Genomic DNA, 22,490 nt, shown 5'->3' with positions numbered 1-22,490 from the left:
AAGAATTAAAAAAGAAAAGCGGGTCAGTTCCATTGCTTTTATAAAAGGAATTAAAATGACACTTGGAATAAATGGTGTTCTAAGTTGTCAGCCAGAGAAAGCTCTAGCTGTTAACCGCAGTTGGAATCCTTTGCTTTGCTGGTAATTTGTAGCAATGCACTGGTAAGAATTTCCAAAGCTTCCAGTTAGGCTCATTTCCACAAAACCACAGCAAGAATCAGTTGTATGCAAAATGTACGTATGTTCATATTTTTTTTTCCTTAATCACCGCCTCACCCCTGATAATGGACATGGGGGAAGGAAAGAAGAGCTTGCAAAGTGGAAGTCACAGTATATGCAAAGCCATGGAATCAATAGAATGACGGCAGTTCAGGGAGATGCACATTGGACGGGTATCGAGAGTGAAGGATGAGACGAGATCGGACATCAGAGGTGATGCGGTTGGGAGGCTGGACAACATGTCACGCTAGGAAGCTCGCCTTATAACGAGAAAGTGATGAGAAGCCACTGAAAAACTGAGAAAGAAGAGGGTGAGCACATTTTGAAGAAGGCACAAAAGTAGCCCATCACATGGTCCCTGGTGTAACTTAGTCAGATATGAAAGGACATAGCTTGTCATCAGGACTTAATTTATGCCTTAAGGACAGGGTAGTAACAGCCTCCGCTGCAGCAAGAGTGTCTTCCTTTTTTTTTTTTTTTACCCCATCTTAAGAATTGAAAAAGAAAAGTGGGTCACTTCCATTGCTTTTATAAAAGGAATTAAAATGACACTTGGAATAATGATTTTCTAAGTTGTCAGCCAGAGAAAGCTCTAGCTGTCAACTGTAGTTGCAATCTTTTGGTTTGCCTATCTTAAGAATTAAAAAAATTCTTATAATGTAGCTGCTTTTGTGAAAGGCAGCTATATATTAAGTAAGAAAAGCTTTCCTGGAATCGGGAGCGTTCGCCGATGACAGTTTTATAAAAGTGTGTGAGTCGGATGAGCAGAAACAATGTGTACTAATCAGGAAGGACCATTTGGAAACGGAAGTCTAACCAGACATAATACTGCTTATCACTTGGAAGACATAGCTGAGAGACTACATGACAAGTTCTGTGAAAATATAAAATCATTGGAGGTTTTTTTTAATTAGAAGAAAATCTCATTACAACTGACATCCAATATTACATTAGTTTCAGGTATACAGCATACTGGTTAGACATTTACATAACATACAAAGTGGTCCCCCCTCATAAGTCTAGTACTGGGGATACTTTTTATTGCAGTTGATGGGAACACAGATTTAAGTAATACCATCTATTTTTCTGGTGTTGAGGAGTATTTTATCATTATTAAATAATATTTGGAAGACCACACAGGAGACCCAGCAGAGACACAACCTCTGGAATTGACTTTTTTTTTTTTTATTATTGAGACTCATGTTTAAAGATTTAGTGGAGACCACTCAGAACCACTCAGTGTGACTTTAAATGGTACTCTCATGAGTATAGTTCATTCTGAGTGTTAATATTAGATTGTAGTAGAACTAAAATCTCAGGTGGCATTGTTTTACAGGGACCGGGAACTCAAATCTGCCTTCTACATTGCTCATAGAAATCATTTTGTGCTAGAAAGTTTAAAATCTCACCCATTATAGATGTGGTTGTTAGCTCTAGGAACTGGATTTACTCAGGGGCTGAGTGACAGTGACATGTTTGCTTAGTGAACAAAATAGTCGATACCTAATCTACTGTCAACATACAACTAAGGGACTTGGTCATTCTTTACATGGCGCCTAAAATATATTTTGATTTCGGGGGGGACAAAAACCTGATTTGTTCATGTCATTCAAAGGGAAATTCTAGAAATAACTTTATGGGAGAGGGTAGATCAAAACTTGGCCCTTTTGATTGTTATTACAAACAGTGTAAATATTTCAGACGTTTTCCTGCAGGGACATTTATTAATGGTACCCAAATATATTGTTTAATTTGCTCCTTCCTAACAAAATCACATCTCTGAGAACCTCACTCATGTATCGGGAACGAGTACGACTCACTTTCCTGCGTTCATCATATCTGCGCTTCCTCCCCACCTGCCCAGCACACACAGCCTGGGGAATAGAGTCACTAACATTATAAGGGCTGCGTGTCATGCCAGGCGGGTCCTAGAGTAACCGGGGGATCAGTTCATAAATTATATAATTGCCAACTATTGGGCCATATACCTGAAACTAATGAAAAGAAGTTGTCTCTGAAAACTGGGAAGCGCCTTTTCACCAGCTTACTCACGCGGCGATCAAATCACATTCCGTCTCACGGACATAAACTCTTTGCAGCGTTAATTCCCACCCGCCACCAGGTTCGAGCGGCTTAACCATCGTGAGAGTGATGACTTTTCTCCATCCCCTACCCGCCTGCCCACTCGCCCACTCAGCGTTCAGCGGGCACCGGCTCCGTGCAAGGAAGCGGGGTGACAAATAAGGATAAAATGTCACGGGCTCAGAACATTCAGGCTTTTGAGAACAGCAGGTCTCGATACAGAGGTCAGTCACCATACAATGATAGTTACAGTATGATGTGATGAGGGCTCTGATGGGAACTAGCAGAGGGCTTTAGGGGTTCTTTGAGAAGCTGTACCTGGCTTTGCCCTGCCCCCCCACCAAAGATACCGGAAGAGTCAAATGGCCAATTATTCGTTCTTCAGCCACTGCTTGGGCTCCTATTTACTTCTTTCCTCACAAAACCTCAGCCAACCAAAGATCTTGTATCCTTGCCAACTACCTAGTATCTTTCCTTTTTATTTATTTATTGACTTTGACCTTCAGAAGCAGGGGATTGAGCCAATCATGCCCCTTAGCTCCTGGATCATTGAGCAGTTAGTTCATTAATAACTTGTTTGTCACCGGTCAGCCTTGGCTGGCAGGAGCCAGGAACATTGCAGTAATAGCACGAAATGAGAAGATTCATCTCTTCGGACAGAATACCATTTGCTGGCTTGGTTTGCTGATTTACCGCTGTATGCCACCAGGACCGAAGGCAACCGAGAGTGAGCGAGAGCCTGCTCTCGCCAGGGTCCACGGCAGTCCTTCGTGGGCTAATTGCCTTGACGTGAAACAGTGGGAAAAAAAAAACACATTCATTACAAAGACCGAATAGATTAAACTGCTTTTGACTGAAGCTTTCGCTTCTGAAAATCTGGAGTGTTTCTAGACAGAAAAGGATTATGAGCTTAATTCAGAACATTTGGGAGCTAAGCAGTTTGCCTGTTCTCTGTTGCTAGACTTCTGTTTCCTCTCTCTCTCTCTCTCTCCCTCTCTCGGCATCATGTCACCCTCAGAAAATGGCCAGTGTATGCTTTGTACCGCATTATGTCACCACTGTTCCCCCATGTGACTTAATGCGGTGATGTCAGTTCAGGAAATAAATATTTTCTAGAAAGCAAGGTCACTTCCTTTTCGACATGTCATGAAAAGTACAACTAAATGAAAAGTAAAGAAACAGCTTTCAATTCCCAAATACTCATTATACCCTAGTTACCCGTTTACACTAAGTCTCTCGTCCTGGTGGACTTGGGCTCTGCGGGACAGTAACGCAGGCTTTGGGATCGCATCGCATTAAAGCTTTCCTAATTCCCAGAATAGTGCTGTATGACCTGTGTGTTTTTAGACAAGTCGTTTGGTCTCTCTGAGTTTTCTCATCTGTTACAAACAGGCATCACAGTGTCCTCACGCTTTCTGCTTCCTGGGTACCTGACATCCCCCACTGCCCAGCGAGCCCCCTTTCTCTCCGGTTTCTACTTCGTCTGACTCCTCCTACCCATCCTGGAAGGCCAGCGTCCAGTCACTCTGCCTTTGGTCACTCCGCCCGCTTTGTCCTCTGCAAACAGACACTCTGTGGACCGCTCAGCACTTACCACTCACTGCCTTTGTGAAACATTATTCTCAAGGAGCAAGGAAACAGAGCTAAAGAGACAGCTTTAAACTGATTGGTTTTCGCCCGTTTTCTGGTTTGGGCCTCCCCCTTGCATGCGCCTGGTCTCGCAGCCGTGAAGCAGACCGCCCCGTGCTTCTTGGCCATTCCACTGGAAAGTCTCTGTCCGTTTATCTAGTTCTAGTTTGAAAGGAAGCAGGTGAAAAGGCCATCGGGCGCGCTGCCCCGCCAAGGATGCCCGCCGCCTTCAACTCGGGGCCACTTTCCCCTCTCCAACCAGGCCAGGGGAATAACAAGCTTCCTCGTGACAGAACTTCAGACATGGTTCCCACCGGTGGTTCGGACCACTTAGAGAACACGGGGCCCAAGCCAAAGCCTCAGTCTTCATCCCGTCCTGCCTCTGGCGACAGCCTTCGCCCGGCCACTCCCGACCTGGCCGCCACTGCTCTTTCCCTGACCCCACGCTCCGGCCAGGCCATGGCGAGCTTGAACGTGGCCATTCGGAGGCTCTGCTCCGGGGCAAAACCCTCTGCCAGGCCGCGGTCAGCTCGTCCACGCCGGGCCACCCTGGCCCTGCTCCGCTCTGCCTTGGAGTACTGTCTGCTCCCCAAACCCGCAGCCCGGGTCCCTGGGCCTTGCTGTCACACAGTGCCAACAGGGTCGCCTGGGTTCGGCATCGGAAGAGAGGTCATTTCATGACCTCTCAGTGCGTAGTTACCTTTCATCCTGGTTGTCGTCTGCGAGCTTGTCACTTTTTTTCCATTTCTATGCTCGGCCAGCCTACGCTGCCTCTAGGTCATTTATACTTTTTGTCCCGCAGCCTGCATAGCCTGGGTCTAATTTTCTTTCTTCCTGGGGCATCTGGGAACCCACTAAGAACATGACATTCTGCTCTGTGTATTTGCCAGTTGCTTCCAATGTGGTATTTTCCAGAATCGTCTTGGAAACTAATGTCCTGTCTAAGCTTTACGTTCATAATCTTATTTAGAGGTCCCCCTTTGGGAAATACACTTCCCAGAATCTAATCCCATCTTTTAAGAAACTTCCTTCCATTCCGTAGTTCTAAGCAGAACCACAAAACAAAATAAAAAAGTGTTAGGCCGATTACGACAGATAAAAGCTTTGTGTCATATCTGAGCGACTTAGGGTCAGGAAGGCAGGGGAATGGCTCTCTGCAGTGACAGCACAGGTGTGGCCTTAGCAGAGTATCCTCCCCACTCACATTTTTAAAGTAATAAACTCGTTAACATCTTAAGGGATATGTGCGTCGTCTTGGAGTTGAGGCTCTTGACGGGCCTGGCGGAAGATGTTGTCGGCACATGCGTCCACCTTCTGCAGGCCTGCGGTTGAGTCCGTGCTGCTGGCGTGGCTCAGCATGGCCCACGTGGAGCTGCACAGAGTCCGTGCTCCCAGCAGAAGCAATGACAGAGGTGGCAAAGCCTCTAACGTGGCTTACTCATTGGAAGGGCGGAATCCAATGCCCTCAGCTTCCTTTGTGCCAGTGCCGCCCTCCCCACTTCCTCTTGACTAATCTATTACATAACGTGCAGGACTAGAGCAGGGAAAGGCCTAGAAGTGCTCAGGAGGGTTGGTTAAAGGGTCTCGGTGCTGTCCCTGCTTCTAACGCACATTGAGGTGCCTGGGCAAGCCATTTATTTACCTGGCCTTCGCTTTGCCGCCTGCAAAAGAAGGTGATGGGAGTAAACGCTTTTAAAAAATAGTAGTAGTTTTATCAACAAAATCTTAAGAGGGCAGAGAAGTCTATTTAGCTTCCCCATCACGGAGCCCGAGGGCACTGTGTAACAGCCTGAAACTGCTGGCCCCAGGGCCCCGAGGTGATTTCTGGCTCTGACATTCTATGATGAAAAAGATGTTCCCAATTTTTTTTTGAGGAGATATAATTTCATTCTACTTTTCTGGTGGGACTAGAAAGAAAGGAAGGACAGACCAGGGCACGGTCATGGCTGAGCAGCTTCACTTTGCTCTTCCGGCATCCCGGGGGTGGGGGAGTTGACACGCGGTAAAGGGGACTGACTGCTGCACCCCAAATGACTCTCCCTCCTCTCTTCCATCCAGCAACAAAGCAAAACAAATGAACGTCAAGAGGGAAGATAACAGGGTACCCTGGCAAGGTACCCATCCCTCCTCTCCCGTCCCCGCCTCCAAGGGAGTCCCTGAGCTCCTCTCCGAACCCCATTTCTAGACCCTGAAGGGATTGAGGCAGGCAATTGAGGAAGTCTAGTCTGGAGGGAAGCAGAAGGAGGAAACTGGGGTGCCTGAGATACACTCCCAACAGGGCAGGCCTGGGTGTTGACTTTGGAAGGGCAGCCACCACATTCTTGGACATCTTCCTTGGGGCCTGGGTGGTGGCTGGCCTCTGTCATTTTCCCCAGTGTAAGGGCGTGATGTTAACATTGATCGAATGATCCTGGGTTTACTCAGATTTCAGGCTGTTTGCTACTAGAAAGTATGTGATGTCCTGGAAATCATTAATTCTCAAAGCCTCAAAAGTAAAATTCTGTTATCTACTTCACAAGAAGTCCACCTTATTAAAACGTTTATTGTGCAGTGAAAATGTAAATGTGGAGTGCCTTCCCATCCTACCCACTCCCCTCTGCTCTTCCGTTGTTTACTTTTCCTTCTTATCCAGAGATAGGCGTGAAAGAGAGGGGTTGGCCGATGCTTCCTCCTGGAAGAGAGATAGATAAAAGGAGAGAAGGAGAGAATAACCATTCTTGTCTTTTAAGCATGAGCACTGCCCCTCCACTCAAAGCCTGCTTCTCTCCAATTGAAGTGAATATTAGTCTTCTTTATTTGCTAGAGATCTACTAGAAAAGAATTTTGGCTGGAGGTTTCTAAGCATTAGACAAAGTGGAAAGCATAAATGTTATTTAGTTGAGAGATGAGTCAACTTAGTTCATGAGAACATGAAGAAGCCAGGATATACTGTTTTTATTCAGCTAAATTACAAGAGATGCATATGGCCCCAACTACGCTGAATCCAACATAAAAAGAAAGAAATGCTTCTTGCTTAGTGCCAGGTTACTTGTCTAAGCTTCGGAACTCTACTGGAAGGCTCTGATTACAATGAGGAATCTGATGGAGAAAACGGGCAATGACGTAGAAACAACTAACCAAAGTTGGCTCTCGACTTAAAACCAAGAAATTACCCACTTTAAAAAAATATGTAGATTCATAGAAGAATTTTAGAGGGAAAAGAAGCTTAGATTTATAACAAATATGTCAAACCTAGAGTCCAAAAGAACAGTTATTTATGTCACTCATGAGGCTATAACTTGGAGAGGCCTTGATAGTAAAGGCTCGTCTCTGCCTCATGTGGCATCAGCTGAGGCTGTCTCCTGGGGCCACTTGCAAGGTGACTCACTCACATGCCTGGCAAGTCGGTGCTGGCTGGCAGCTGGGAACTCATCAGGGGCCGAAGGCTGTGGATCTCTGTTTCTTCCCACTATGTTTTCTTCTAGTCCACTCCATGGGCTGCCTAGTGCCTGGGTTCCAAAAGTGGGACACCCAAGACCCAAGAAATGGAGGCTGCCAGTTTCACAAAGCCGGCATGCGAAAATGGCCACAGCATCACATCCACTGAATTCTGTTGGCCAAACAGTCTTGGAGACCAGATCTATCAGAAGATCATAGGCCCAACCTCTCCATGAAAGAACATAGGCCCAACCTCTCAATATCAAAAAACTGGGGGACTATACTTTGAAAGTGCCACACCATGAGATCCGGGGGCAGGGGCATTCGAAGAGGGGTAATACGATCTGAAAGCAACAGTTAAGTCAGCCACCCTAAGAGGATGACCAGTGTCAACGGACATAGGCCTGGTTGTCAAGAGGGTCAGCCATGTGATGTCCTAAGCCAACCTTCTGATGCTCAGAGAAAGGGAAGGGAGGACCAGCCTAGGCACTCATCAGTGCAAACCCCAAATGAGGGTGGGTGGGTGCGGATACCTTCGCGGCCTGATGGGGAGCAGGGACAGGAGCAGCGGCATCATGGCAGTGAAACAGGGACCTGGGTCAACAGTCTAACCAGCGCCATTTTCTGTTCCTCATTTTGCATATACCTCTGCCTAGGTGGGTCTAGTCGTTAGTTCATCTGACAACAGAAGTGAACCAAGAACCAGATGTCTTTCAAGGTCCTTTCCAGCTCTGAGATTCCTTCTGATTTTCTGCCAGGGGAAACCACAGTCTGAGCATCTGGATCCTCCCCTGGGCGTTAGCAGAAGCATATGAACCATCTGGCAGAATGGTATTTTAAGAATGTTGTAGACCTCATACAGAAAGCTAGGAAAGTTGCTTTGGCTATGTCAGAGAAAATTGTTTAAATACTTTAAGGTTTAGAATACCTAAGATGCTAGAACCTAGATATCAGCTTAGAGAAAATCAGTTTCGGTAGAATTCAAATCGGGTCAGGTAGATGAAGCGGAAAACGTTAAAAGCCATAGGAGCAAGAGAACTGGGCTAGGAGCCAGTTTTCTGGTTTCCTGGAGGGTAGGAGGTGGCTGTCTCCTCTCCTGGGATACACGGTGACAGATCTGCAGAACACAATTGGTCTGAGCCACCAGGGCAAAGGGAGCACTTCGAAACCCGCTCTCGTTTTCCTGTCCTGACCGTTACTGCCCTCGAAACAGCAGCTTTTCCTCACTCCACATCCTCGACGCAGCTCCACCTCAATTCATTTTCACAGTCCGGACTCTCTCTCACGGTCTTCTCCAGCTTTACCGTCTACTGCAGGCATTCAAACCCAGCAACTGGCCTCTTCAGAAGGTGACGTCGCCAAGGGGATACTTAAAGAGATGCCTCCTTATAGAGAAATCCACTGGGATATTATTTTAAATCAATTAAAATATGCATAAATTAAATCATATCCTAGTAAATCTGGTTCTTCTCACCCCAGATACATTTCTTCCTTACTTTGAAGTTAATGATTTACATCTTGCTGAGTCTCCTCTTATGTCAACAACCATGGCAAGCTTCCCTTGCCCAGTCACCAGGAGGTTGATGAGCTTCATCCACACAGCCAACTGTTGACTTTCAGTTTACATAACCCTCAGGGAAGACTGGAGAAATTGTTATGGTTAACAGCAAAGGGAAGAGAACTGTATAACTTCCCCCCAGATGTAAATAGAAGCTGGTCCCGGAACGAAGACCGTTCCCACGTGGATCGAGAGAAAGAGCCCCTTGAACGTTGGACATACCATCCTCTAATTCTTGACCCCACCAACTCAAGATGAGGGGAGAGAATCTGCTTCCTTCCAAGGAGATGCTCTGAGCGTTGATTTCTCACCGGGTATGGGCCTCACAGAAATGATGGTGGAAACGCACAGGCCTGTGAGGGCGTCACCGATACGCGTCGAACCCACGGGTCTCTGGAAAGTTACGGTGGTTTGCTCCCGGCAGGAAACCACTATTCATTTCACCAAAATAAATCCCAATTCTGGCTTTCCTTTCTTCTCCAAAAGTTTTACTTCTCAAGACTTTGTTTTTAAAATGTTTTATATTGTGGAAGAAAATTTAAAAAGCAACACGGTTTCTAATCGGGTCTTTTCATTCATCGAGATGGAAGATCTCTGTGAGCGTATGGCAGCAAAACCCGGTGAAATGTGGATTGTTACTAATCATACCATTGTCACTGCTGCCATGGAGAAACATGGGCTATGTCAGTGCCCCCAGCTCGGTGACTGACATGGAGTAAAACCTCATCAAAAGCAGTCTGAGTAAACTGGAAATAACGTCAGTGACATTAGGGTAGGCAGCTTGTTAAATTTTCTTTCTTTAGGGCTGGATGCAAAAATAATATCAAATATTATATCATATTATAGGGAGGCATAATTCAAGATACTTTGAGTCAGGCACTTAAAATCTTCCTAAAAGGGCAAAGTTTGAACTTGGCTTAGCAGTGACCAGCTGTGAACACAGAAGTGACTTTTGGACATCGTGTGGGCTCTAGAGGAGGTCGCTGGGTTCAGACCTAAATATACTAGCACTATGACCACAGACAAGCTGTGTAACTTCTTTGAGCTTTAATTTTCATGTCTGCAATACTGAATAATACTAGTATTTGCCTGTTCAGTCTGTCGTGAGGCTCACTGTAAGTAAGCATGAAAAACGATGCCCGAACAGAGTACCTGCTCAAAAACCAGTCGGCTACATACACCCCTTTCTCATTTTCGAGAGAACTCAGAGTTCTCCTGATACTACGTGAGCATTCCTTTGCAGATTCTTCATAGCAGGAGGTACAGAGATGATTTAAGAACTTTTGAGTGGAGGTGAAGGGTTGTGAGGGAGGCACCTCCTTCTGGCACACAACGCCTCCCCGACCACTGTTTGTTGTTGTTGTTGTTGTTGTTGTTGTTGTTGTTATGGTTCTTGCCTCCTTGCTAACGACCCGGACTTCGCAGCTTCTCATGTCTTGCAATATGTCTTTTCTCCATCATACTCATAATCTTCTAACCTACGTGATGCTTTTCTTCCCTGTGCGTTCATTCCTTCGCGTCCGTCCGTCTCTGCGTGGAGTTAAGTCGATGCGGGACAGGGCACCTTTCCCCGAGTTGGCGGGGAGACCAAGCCTGCGCTGAGAGGAGAAGAGGGGCCTTCGGCGGAGAGTGTAGAAAGAATTCAGCACGCAGGCCACAGTTCGCGTCAGAAGGAAAGTTTATTAGAAAAGGGGTCACACTCCACAGTGGTCTCCTCTCAGAGGCAGACAGTGAGAGGGACCCTGAGTGTTAGGGGAATTCAGTTCATATACCGTCCTTTAGTTCCTGTGGGTAATGGTTTAAAAGACTTCGTTAACCCATTTCCTTGGATATGGATGCAAGGGAGAAAGGTGAAAAGCACGTAGTGTGAAAAGGTAAGACAATGTGGCGTGAAAGGCCTGCCGGCCGCTCCCAGCCTCGAATCCATAGGTTCCCCATGGTCTTAGCCATCAGGAATGAATGATTTTATTTTGTGCAGGGCAGCCACTCTGCTGTTCCTGTTTCCCCTTCGTGGTGTGGGGAATGGGCTGTCAGCAGTCCCAACAGAAACCTTCCTTTGTTCTGCAGGTGTCCCCCTGGCCTGTCCGTGGGGCCGATCAGCATATCGCAGTCTCTGATTGTGGCTTTATTAACATTCGAATTCTCTCCCGTCCTCCTACGTTAAAGTTATGCAAGGGCCTGGAGCAGTATCTGGCACACAGTGGGGGCTCCCTAAATATTTGTCGAACAAGTGGAAGAATGCAGGCCTGAGTGACTCACTGGGTGAACGAGAAGGGAGAAACAGGATGGTTTAACAGGTTCCCTCTGTTTTTAATTGCTTGGACGGCTCCTGCTTCCAGGACGCGCCCTGACACAGTAGCTCAGAGAGAGAGAGAACAGAGAACCGAAATTGACGGACCCGAAGGAGAAGCTTTCAGTCCCCTTGGAAAGCTGCATCTCAGCTTTCCCTCCCCACCAGTCCCTGGACCGAGCAGTATGAAAAGGACTCGATAAACCTCTGTTTGCTGTCAGCACACAAAGGCCTGTATGGGAATCCGTGGGAAGCGCACCCGATGGCAAAATTCCTCTCGGCCACTCCTCTTCCTCTGGGTGGGGATTGGTGTACATGGCAAGGGTTTGTACCACGCTGAACGGAGACGTGTGGGCACCTCTTCACGACGTGCTCGATCCTCAGAGTCCTGTCTTAGCACGCTTTCCTCATCGACTCTCAGCCTGTCAGTGGGTTTCAACTGTAGTTTCGCTTGTGGTGAGTATTGATGAGAAAGCCTAGGATAGTTTGATCTACTCGTTCCCAGAAGTTAGGGCCTAGCCACCACCGACAAGCAGAAAACTCATCGCCAGGAAACAGTCCTTCAAAAGGTATGGGGCTCCAAAGTAACAAACTAGCGAGCTAACCCTTCATCTGCCTAGCTACACGACTCATGAGTAAACCACTTCCGATAGCCAGAAGGGAGCTGCAGACAGTACCGATCCAGAGCTGTGTGTATTTTTTGAACGTTGTTAACTTAAGCACTGTAAACGCACCAGCCCCTGGTTATCTCTGCAGTCCCGTTTTCTTCTAGGCTCTAGGTCACTCCGAGCACACGCACACATGTGCACGCACACACACGCACGTGTACACGCACATGCACACGCGCAGACACACACACACATACACACACAGCGCAATCTGTCCAGCCTCTCGTGGTTTCCCCTTCTTCTTAGAATGCCTTCTCCCCGTTTCAGCCCGTCTGACAATCCTTGGATCTCTTTGTGAGCCAGCTAATTCCTCTCCAGCCCATGGCTTCATTCAGAGCTACACCTCTGTCCACATCTTGCCGCCTTGAACCCGATAGTCTTGCCCTACTCCAGGTTCGCAGTGATGGATGATGCAATGACTCGCCAGTGCTGTGATGCTGGACAAGTCACTGTATCTCTCTCAGTATCTTTTTTTTCTTCTTTGTTTCTCCTTCTTGACACCAGTCCTATACGAGAATAATTGTGCCAGGAACAAAAACAATCATGTTTTGTTTTTTGGTTTTTTTTTTTTTGTCTTAAAAAGCTTCTGTTTTCCCCCTATTGCCTCCAGGATAAAATGCAAACAGTTTTAGCTCAGCAGTCAGGACCCTTCAAGTCTGCTCCCAGCCTGCCCCTCTCCAGTCTCCCCGCATCATAACCACCCCTTCTTATTTTGCTCCTTGAAATGTCACCTCCTTCTCTGGAAACCATAAGCTTCTTTCCATGCAGTCCCCTCTGCTCGCGATACCTGTCCCCCTTCTTTATCTGTTCATCTTCTGGAGCTCCAGTTCCAAAGGCACCTTCTCAATCTCTCCGCACCACTTTGTACCTATCTTTTATAATTGCTGTTAACAGGTATCTCTTGAATAACACTTCACATGTGGTGCTTCATTCCTTTGCCAGATATTTATTGGAATCTATTGTTTCAGGGATCCATGCTAGAAGCTACAGATGCTGAGATGAAAAATGCCTCCAGGCACACAGGGAACTCTCAGTCTAGTGGGAAAAAGTGAAAAGTAATAACTAATCACGATACCATGAGATAAACACATGCAGAATGTATTTCTAGAATGCCATAGAAATGTGGAGTAAGGCAGCAAATCTATTTTGAATGCAAAACGGGGAAGTTGGAAAAGTTTTCATGGATGAGACGATAATTATTAATATGTCTGTTTCCCAATTCGACTTTAAATTTGACAAGGGCAAAAACTATATCTTAATCCTTTTTCTGTCCCCTGTGCCTGGCAATGTACCTAGAACATTTACATATTAATTAACTAATATGTAAATAAAGGGACTGAAGTAACTTTAAAAGTCTAAGACCATAAAAGCCATCTCTGTGAATGTCACTGATGTGCTTCGAAGAAGATAGCGTTTTAAACATTAGGGATTCAGATCAAAGATCGTTCGTGAAAATAAAGCTTGTAGAAGACATTTGTTCTCCTGTATCAAGGCAGCCCTGAAGCTCAAGGTGAAGAGACTTTGACATAGGGCTGTGGACTTGATGAGCAGAAAAGACCCGGAGGTCAGTGGGCCTGGGAAGTGACTCGCTAAGAAGGGTAAAGCAGCCACAGAGAGGAGAAGATGATGTTGTCCAGTAAAACTGATGAAGATCTTCTCCACTTCTCTCCGGGAAGCAGATGGGGTGACATGAGACCTCGGGGTTGTATAGTCCTAATTTGCAGTGTACAGAAAATACAGGATTAGAACCACAGGTTAAAACATCAGCACAAGGAAACAGAGACAGATCTAGGCCGTGACACATTCTGCAAGTCAGCATCCCTGGTCCTGTCAAAAAGCCAGTTTCATAAAAGCACAACCAAACTAGAACGGCATGGGCCGTGATAAATGTGAAGAAATGGAATTCTACTCAAAAGACGTTTTAGAGACGACTGGGAGCAAGTTGAATATTAATGAGATGTTAAAAAGATACTAAGAAATTACTGTTAATGTGTTAGGTGTGCTCATGCTATTGATTATGGAGGAGAATGTTCTAATTTGAGGAAATACCAGCAGAATAAGTTAGGATGAAGTATCATGATGCTTTCAAATGGATTCAAGGGAGAGAGAGAGAGAGAGAGAGAGAGAAAAGGAGAGAGAGGGACAGAGGGAGAGGGAGGAAGGGAGAGAGGGAGGGAGGGAGAGAGGGAGAAATACATTTTCCAAAACATGAACAATTGTTGTATCTAGATTATATATCGAACAGTGTTTACTAAACTCATCTATCATATTCTTGGTATATTTGAAATTGTTTAATAATTAAAATATGAGGTAAAAAGAAAAAATTAATAAAAGAATTTTCTTACAGCAAAAAATGAAAGGGGGGAAAAAAAACCCTAAGGAGCCAACCCATAGCCCCAGACTAATCCATGGACTTTTAGGACGCGGGAACTCAGCCATCCAATGTTTAAACCGCTGAGAATCCTCCGGCACTGAGTCGAAACGATAGTTTTGTGGTGAGGGCTAAATTGAGCAAGTTCTGTGGAGTTTCAAAGAGGTAAACTGTGGGGCCTGAGTTACAAAGATACACATACCTCCAGTTCCAATTATGCGAAGTGGTCGACAGGCTTGGTAGGCTACGGTGACGGAGTCCCTCCCAGCGTGTGTGGGCAGCGTTGCGCAGCCTGCGTGTGTTGGATGTGTGTGTTAACACAGTCTTTTCTACCAACTAAACTTGTTAGCGCAACTCTGCGAATGAGTGCTTATCCTAAAAGTTAGAAATTCCTGGGCGTCCTGAAACATTAGGGAGGCAAGATAAGCCAGTCAGCAATATTGTCAGGAAAACAATCACCTTAGAAAAGTTACAGAAACGTGTTTGAATGGATGCTGTTTAATCTGTGCTGCCAGAAAAATTAAGTACGCTTAATGGGAGTTAAGTGGCGGGCCCTAAATTCCTTTCCTATATCCTTTCACTTGTTTTGTGTTTTCCCTCGAGAAGAAGGCTGATTGCGTATGGTGGCCAAGCATGCGACCTCCGCGATCTCTTCTGGGAATGAAGTCGCAACACGAACTTCTCGTTGCTTTCCGTCGCATGCTAGGAGGTGTTCCACTCTAGAACGCTCCTCCATCTGGCCCTGGGGCCGGCTTTGCTCAAATCAGTGTTAGAACTTCTGCCCCCACAGGAAGGCACACAGGCTCCCTGCCCACTGGAGGAATCCTCCAGAACTGAGGATGTCGAGGCCAGCCCAGCTCCGTCAGTGTCCCGTCCAGCCAGGCAACATGCACTCCACTTAGGAAACTACCAACAAGGCTTGTCTCGCACCGCAAATAACATGTGTCCTTCGTTACCATTCTGTCTGGAGAACGTGAAGGTCAATATGTCCCTCTGAAGTTGGAATATTCAAGGAAAGGGCTTAATGCCCACACAAGTTGGTCCAATCCAGGAAGTCAATTCCTTCCCATGCAAGCCAATCCTTCTTCCGTTTTGAATTTACTATGAAGGTCAAATGTTTGGGGTTCTGCTTATATGGAAAAGTCGAATGCATAAGCTTCCGGTGCTCGGGGGTTTTTGTGTCTTAAGGCTCTTCTGGCCCCAGATTTTTAGCATTTTTTTGACAAGTAGCGCTGCCACACATCTCCCACAGCTCATTTGTCCTTAGTCCCCACACAGAGGCCGTGCGTCCTGCACACTGATGCCAGTTGTCATGATGGTCAGTGGCCCGGTCTGCCATTTATCTCTGACAGCCAGCTCTCTAATTTGAAATTTGAGGGCTAGCCCCACTTCCAAGTATTCCCCTGGGAACCAAGGCAGGGGAAACGAAATTTCTCTTTTCCAGATAGCCCCCTCAGAGTCACCTCAGCTCTGTCCTGATCAGAACGGAAAAGGCAAATGACCATGTCGAGGTCACCAAGGGTTTGTCCTTCACAACGAAGTGTCTTTCAGTCCGGCCTCCTCCCCAAGCCGCTGCCAGACCCCAGTGCGCTACCTTCGAGCAGCCCAGAGAGTGTCTTTCTTCATTTCCATAGCTTCCTCTAACTCCCTTGCTCTCTGTTCCTACTTCGCAAGGGATAGATTGCATTTTCTTCCGTTTTAAATGTTGTATATTCTATTTTTTGTAAGATCCGTATTTATGTTCATATACCCTTATAAGATATTTAGGTTCTTATATCTTCGATGTAGCAATACTTTTATCTTGCTTTAAAAAAGTACTATGTTTTCTCTCCATATTCATATATTTATGTGTCTAAATTTTAGTTCTAGATTAAATACTTTCCTTTTTGCTTTTCTTTAGTTCTAGATTTTTAAAAAAGAGAACAATAAACTTTACCAAGACATCTGATCACCCTTATTTTCTCATCTCTTATAGTAGTTCCTGGATGTTTTTCTTATTTAAAACTTTCTTTAAAAGTATATTCAATATAGATTCTTTATAGGGTAAACCTGAGGCTGTGTGTGTCTGAGAACTTTTTTATTGAGCTATTTTTTTAATGACAATGTAACGATATAAAATTCTTAGTTCAAGGTCTTTTTCCTTCAGTGCTTTAGAAACAGAGTTTTATTATCTTTTTTGCATCCACTATTGCCATTGATAAGTCTGACCACTTCCTTGAGGGGGAATCCCTGCTCTTCCCTTGGGGCACAATGCGTACAGGGGCCCCTCGTCCCCTCAACCAGACTGGGCTGCCGTTACGATCCATGTCATGAGCTACCTAGGCCAAAGCTTTGCTTTCACACAAATCCCTCCACAGCTGTTAAATGCCTATTTTGACTTCAGGTAACTACTGTACTGATTCGGGTTCTTGGTATGTTTAAGTTTAAGCTTGTCAAAACAAGCTCAAGGGAGAGAAATCGATGGGCAGAGCCTGCTCATATGATGCCAGGAAGCAGTATATATATTCACATCCAACTCACTGAGGCAAGGCTAGTGCGTACATGCTAACAGAGACAGAATTATAATGAAGAAAAACACTCTAGATTTCTAGTCCCATTTTCTCCCTCAAGCCAATCTCAAGACTCAGGCTGTGGTGATACATAAGAGACACAGCTACTTTTCGGAATGCCTTGTTTACCTGCAGGGGAGGTGGATGACTGACGCAAGTCAGTGACTGCTGTCGACAACTCAGATCGTAGGAGGTCCTAGCCGAACGACTTCATTCAGTCATTCACACGTTCATCTGTTTATGTACTCAGTGAAAGCATTCTCGAGCCCTTGCTGTACGCCAAGCCCTGCGCCGACTGTGTGCCAGGGACGGGAAGGAGAGTTGGCTAGTGCGGAATAGACCAAAAAGCGGGGAAAACAGGTTTTGGTCAAGGAGCCTCACAGATCACTAGAGGCTCACACCGAGGAGCGCTCTGAGGGAGAGCATCTGCTCTTCAGACGTGTAAGAGAGCGGTGTGACCAGGTCAGGGGGTCAGGGAGGGTTGCCTTGTGGAGGTGATGATTTGGAAGATGAGTAGGAATTAAGTAGATGAAGACAAGGAGAGGGGAATGTCTGAGCCGGAGGACACAGCATGTGAAAAGAGGCTGTGACAAGAGGAGTGGTAAAAGTCCATGGACAGAGAGAAGACCAGTGTGGCCGAAGCACGGAACTTGCCAGGGAGCGTCATGTGACACGGAGATGGAAGAGTGGGTGGGCGGCAGAATATGCGAAGTCTCAAGCCATGGTGGAGATTTTGGTCCTGAGCTTGGGTCAAGGGAAAGTCTTGAGGTTTTTAAGCCTGGGTGTGGAGATCCCATGATCAATGTCGCATGTGGAAATTTTCCTTTGGCTGGACCATGGATATTGTCATATTACTGTGAGAAAGGGTTATTAGTTGCAGCAACTGAATAACAACACTTCCAGGAATTGGGAACAAACGATCATGTGCTTATGTGGAAGCAAAGCTTTCTCACACATGCCAGTCTAGCCTGCTTCGGAATATGTTTACCAGAACAAAGAGCATTTTCTTTCCCAACATAATGTTTTAGCGTTTGGAGATTTGTAATTATGCCAACTTCTAGAATTGGTCAGTTCATCTGCTGTCAGGTAGAGCTCTGAGCAGGCCTTTTAAAAACAGGTTTCCAGCATCAAAATGACCTGGAGGACTTGTTAAAATATAGCCCGCTGGGCCGCATTCCTAGAGTTTCTGATTCAGCAGGTCTAGGGTGTAGAATGATAATTTGCCTTTTAAGCAAGTACTCAGCCAACGCTAATGATGCTAGTCCAGGGACCACCTTTTGAGGACCAAGGTCTCCGATGCGTTAGATCCCAACTGTGTCTGTGAGTCGGCTGTGAAGCTTGCCCAGCTCAGACGGTCCCCAGTGATGCTAACCGCTACACATCAGGCTGAGAAACACTAGTCTGGTGCCTGAGACATTTATCGATAAGCCTCACGTCTCATTACTTTGTCTCTCTTTTCCCCCTATTTCTAGCTGACTCCTTAAGACCAAGCCATAAAGAAAGTTGGGGCTTTTCAATAGAAATCATTTTGAGATGCATACTGTTTATTAAAAAGTTTATCTTGTTTTTTCGATGCGTGTGCAACTGTTTACACATTTATTTACAAAATAGGGTCATACTATTCTGTATTTTAATGTTTTCTAATATGTTTTTTCCGGTCATTAGTATACCTTGAACAAATTTTCACATTTCTATATCAATAGAAATACTCTTAAAAACGTCATTTTAATGCTAATGTATGATCCCTTTGTGTTAATAGCACAATCTCTGAAAACAGTTCTAATAATATCCTTAAAAATTCCTAGAATTAGAATTACTGGGTACATAAAAGTCAGATTTTAAGACTTTTGGTACATGTCATCAAATTGCTTTACAGAAAAATGTATACAAATTTTTATGTCATATACGAGTCTCTATTTTCCCACCCTTTAACCAACCTTTTCAAATTATCATTAAATCTATTTTTAATTTAGTACTTGAAAAATTAAAATATATTATTTAAAGTAATCTTAGAAGGTTTTCCGAGTTTATCTTTAAAGGGCCTACTAGCCAAAATCCATTCACTTCTCAGTCGGCAGAGTTAATGAAAACCCACAACGCGTTCTATATGAGGCATGATTTTGATCTCTCAGGTACCATTTCTGTGCCTGTATTGTGGCCCTGGTTGGTGCTGACGGCCATTCACTCTTTCAATGGTCTCTATTATCCTCCCATCTTCTAAAATCAGAATGAATGTCTTTAAGTTCACAGTCCTCAGAAGATATAATCGTCTAATTGGGGTATGTGTGCATGCGTGAAGTGATGACTCATGTCCCATGAGGTGGACAACCCCGGCTTCTGCATCCTGGATGCTGACAAAGCCTTGGTTGCATAAACCGTTCCAGCACCGATTACAGTCAGTAGGGCAGAGTTTCCCTGACCATCGCCCCCGCTCCTAGCCCCCAACTTCTTCCCACAGAAGGAGCAGCTTTGTCCATGCCACACCAGCTGCTCCCACGGCCAGTGTCCACCCCCTGCCACAGGGAACAGAAGACTTCCCTTCCCCCGTGGCCTTGGCGCCGCCAAGAGCGAAGCGGGTGGAAAAGCCTAGGCCAGCACCCTCCTGCTTCCTGAGCCGCCATCTGCACCACTGCTGCCACATTGGACTGTTGAAGACCCTGCAGGGACCTTCATGTGGCTCGGGATATGTTCTTTGGCAAGGAGTGCTGGCAGTAGGCTTGGTGTCATGCTGTCATTAGCTGTTTCCAAACCAAAACTCAGAGGAAGACCCACTAGAGCCAGGTGAGCTGCAGCCTCAGGAGCAGCACAGTGGTTCTGTTGGGCATACATGACCTGTCCAGCATTTTCGCATGTTATCTTTATACCAGCTCACCTGGAAACACTTCACTGATGCCATTCAAGCTACAAAGAGTTTTATTTTTCTTTCCTACATGGAAAGCCATCAGATGGGAACAATCCAGGATTTGCATTGGCTCACCCCTCGCCTCCTACCAGAAATACACCTTCTCAACTCAGGAATGGAGCACCCTTTCATAAACCAGGAGAAACTGGACCCAATGCCTCATTTCCATGTAGAACTTTAAGGGTCGTTGAACCTGGAGGGAGTTGATCCTTGAGTTTAGCCTAAATCCCCTCTGCTTTACTTTGTCTGTTGGCTGCCACACTACCATAATCACAACGGTCAACCAAAATTATATGCAGACACCTAGAACAATGGTCAGCACTCGGAGGCACGCATCCACACTCCAGTTTGCAGGAGAGCAGCATGCCTTCAGCTATCATGGAAGGAGTTTGGACAGAATGAATGGTCTTTAAATGCTTTCCCCCTCTAAGATTCTGGGCTCAGAACTTCATGTTAGTGTTGAGAAGAAGACATGAAAAAGTTGTCCCTCCTCTCATTTTCCAATTCTACCTCTAAAATCTTTTTTAATTAATGTCTGACTTACATACAATGATCTGCACAGATACATTAGCTCATCGTATATGTCATACATTAGTTAAAGATGACTGATCAAAATCAGAATAAAAGCAGTTCTCAAGAGATGCTTCCTCATCCCCCTTCTCAGTCACTATCTTCCCAAAGCTATTGCCAAAAAAGGCAATAGCTTTTTTTCTACTCGATCACCAGAGAGCAATTTTGCCTGTTTTTGAATGTTATATTCATGGAACCATGCAGTGTACATGCTTTTGTGTCTAGCTTTTTTCATGCAACATTATTTCCTAGAGACTTATCTAAATTGTTGAACGCAGCAGGAGTTCATTCTTCATTTCGTCTGTTCCATTGTCTAAATGTGCCACACTTTGTCCATTCTGTCGATGGATGTTTGGATCTTTTGCAGTATTTTGCTATCGCGAATGAAGTTGCTATGAACATCCTTCCATGTGTTCTGTTGCACATATGCACTCGTTCTGTCGGGCGTGCAGCCAGGAGTGGGATTGTTGCGTCGTAAGATCACCTTTAGCTCAGAAGATACAGCCAGTTGATTTTCCAAAGTGGTTTTATCAGTTTGCATCGCTACCAACAATGCAGATCTCCACATACGCGCCAACACTCGACTGTCGTCCTTTTAATTTAATCCAACCTGCTGGGGTGTACTGGTCACTCGTTATGGTGTTAATTTGCATATTCTAGAAGACCGATGATATTAAACCTTTTCATATACTTCTCCCATTGTCTCTTACATACTCCAGTCAGGCTTTTACCTCCATCACCCCAGTGGGACGGCTCTTGTCAAATAACAAACGGCCTCCGTGTTGGTGAATCAGCTCTCGGTTCTCATCGTCTTGGTCTCCAAAACCACGCGTCCCTTGTCTTCCTCCGACCTCGCAGCCATTCTTTCCCAACCTTACCTTTTTCCAGGTCTTTCCAGGCTCCCAGCGTTTTAACATAGAAGTGCCCTCATCCACCCGATCCCGCCTCTCACCCCGACCTCCGGATCCCCTTCCCCTACTTTAATTTTCTTTATACCAATCTCGACCGTTAATAACAATCTTTAACATGCCAATGTATTTATCATTTCACTATTACTATAATAAGCCCTGTGAGGGCAGGGATTTTCGTCTCTTTTGTTCCCAATCTATTCCGTGTGCTTAGAACCATCCCTGTCACAGAGCAAGAGCTCGATAAATATTTTATAAATAACCGAATGGTTGATCAAATGAACGAACAACGGGGGAACAATGGTAAAAAGCAGTGGGAAAATATATTCTCCTAGAAAGATTTAATGAATGACTTGATATGGCTGGCATCACCAGAGTTCAAGTTCCAAAGGCAGGTGCCTTTGATTTTATGAGTGGCCCTAGGTGGGTAGAGAGGAATGGACTCCTTAAAAACATCTGGCTTTGTTTTTTCGTGGCAAGTGTCAAGATCCCTCAAAAGAAAGCACTTGAATTAACTTAGTAATCAGTTTACACCACAGCGTAAACTGAGCGAGATGTGGTTTCGCAGCACTGACTTCAAGTCACTCCCTCCTGTTATACCGGAAGCTTCCTTAGAACTCAGCGCTGTTGAATTAGTAACTAAGGTGTAGGTGGAGCCAGCTGCCAATCTGGACTATGCTCTAAATTATGAAAGTAGTTAGTAAGCTGGACTAACATGTCTGTAACCAGAGCAAACATTCAAACTGAAAAATTAGCACAAGGAAAGGCCAAAGTCAGCCAATTTGGTAGTTTCTGTCAAAATAAAAAATAAAACAAAGATCTCTGGAAGACCAAGGGAGTGGGCACTAGACGAAAGATCCAGGGCCATGTCAGGTCAACAACAAGGTAGAGGCACACAGAGCATTTGGTGACATTTTATATTCATTTTGGTTCTGGGATCTACAGCCCGGATCTCCTAAAGAAACATGTGGTATCAGGTGCCATGTCGGATGGATGCCAGCTACAGAAGCATATTTCTAGATTCTCACTGGAGACCGAAATTTCAAGACTAAGAGCAGAATAAAGAGATTCAGAAGGCTTCGCAGTCAGAGCTGGAGACTGTTTCCAAAACAGGCTTGAGTTTCTTCCGCAGATTCTTGGCCACTGGGCATATTTTCAAAGATAGTAGATGTTAGCTGGCTATGCCAACCCTCTTTCTCTGAAAGTATAAAAAGAGATTTTGGTAAACAATAACAATAACAACAACAAAAACCTACGTAAATGTTTCTATTGTTGGTGTTTTTCCTTTCCTTCCTCGTGAAAATATGTTTTTCACGATATTTTCCTT

The 22,490-nt window shown here is 45.2% G+C and overlaps 1 long non-coding RNA gene across 1 annotated transcript; it reads right to left on the bottom strand.

Annotated features, from left to right (window-relative positions):
* Window positions 1–6,455: 6,455 nt before the first annotated feature.
* LOC120617667 (uncharacterized) lies at window positions 6,456–9,672 on the bottom strand. Its single transcript, XR_005656996.1, has 2 exons — window positions 7,881–9,672; window positions 6,456–6,601 (listed from the first exon to the last, which is right to left on the bottom strand). It is a non-coding gene; the product is annotated as an uncharacterized LOC120617667 (long non-coding RNA).
* Between the last annotated feature and the right edge of the window lie 12,818 nt (window positions 9,673–22,490).

Source organism: Pteropus medius, unplaced genomic scaffold, assembly GCF_902729225.1.
Source record: "Pteropus medius unplaced genomic scaffold, Ma_sr-lr_union100, whole genome shotgun sequence".
Lineage (NCBI taxonomy): Eukaryota > Metazoa > Chordata > Mammalia > Chiroptera > Pteropodidae > Pteropus > Pteropus medius.
This window is presented reverse-complemented; position numbering and strand designations above follow the sequence as displayed.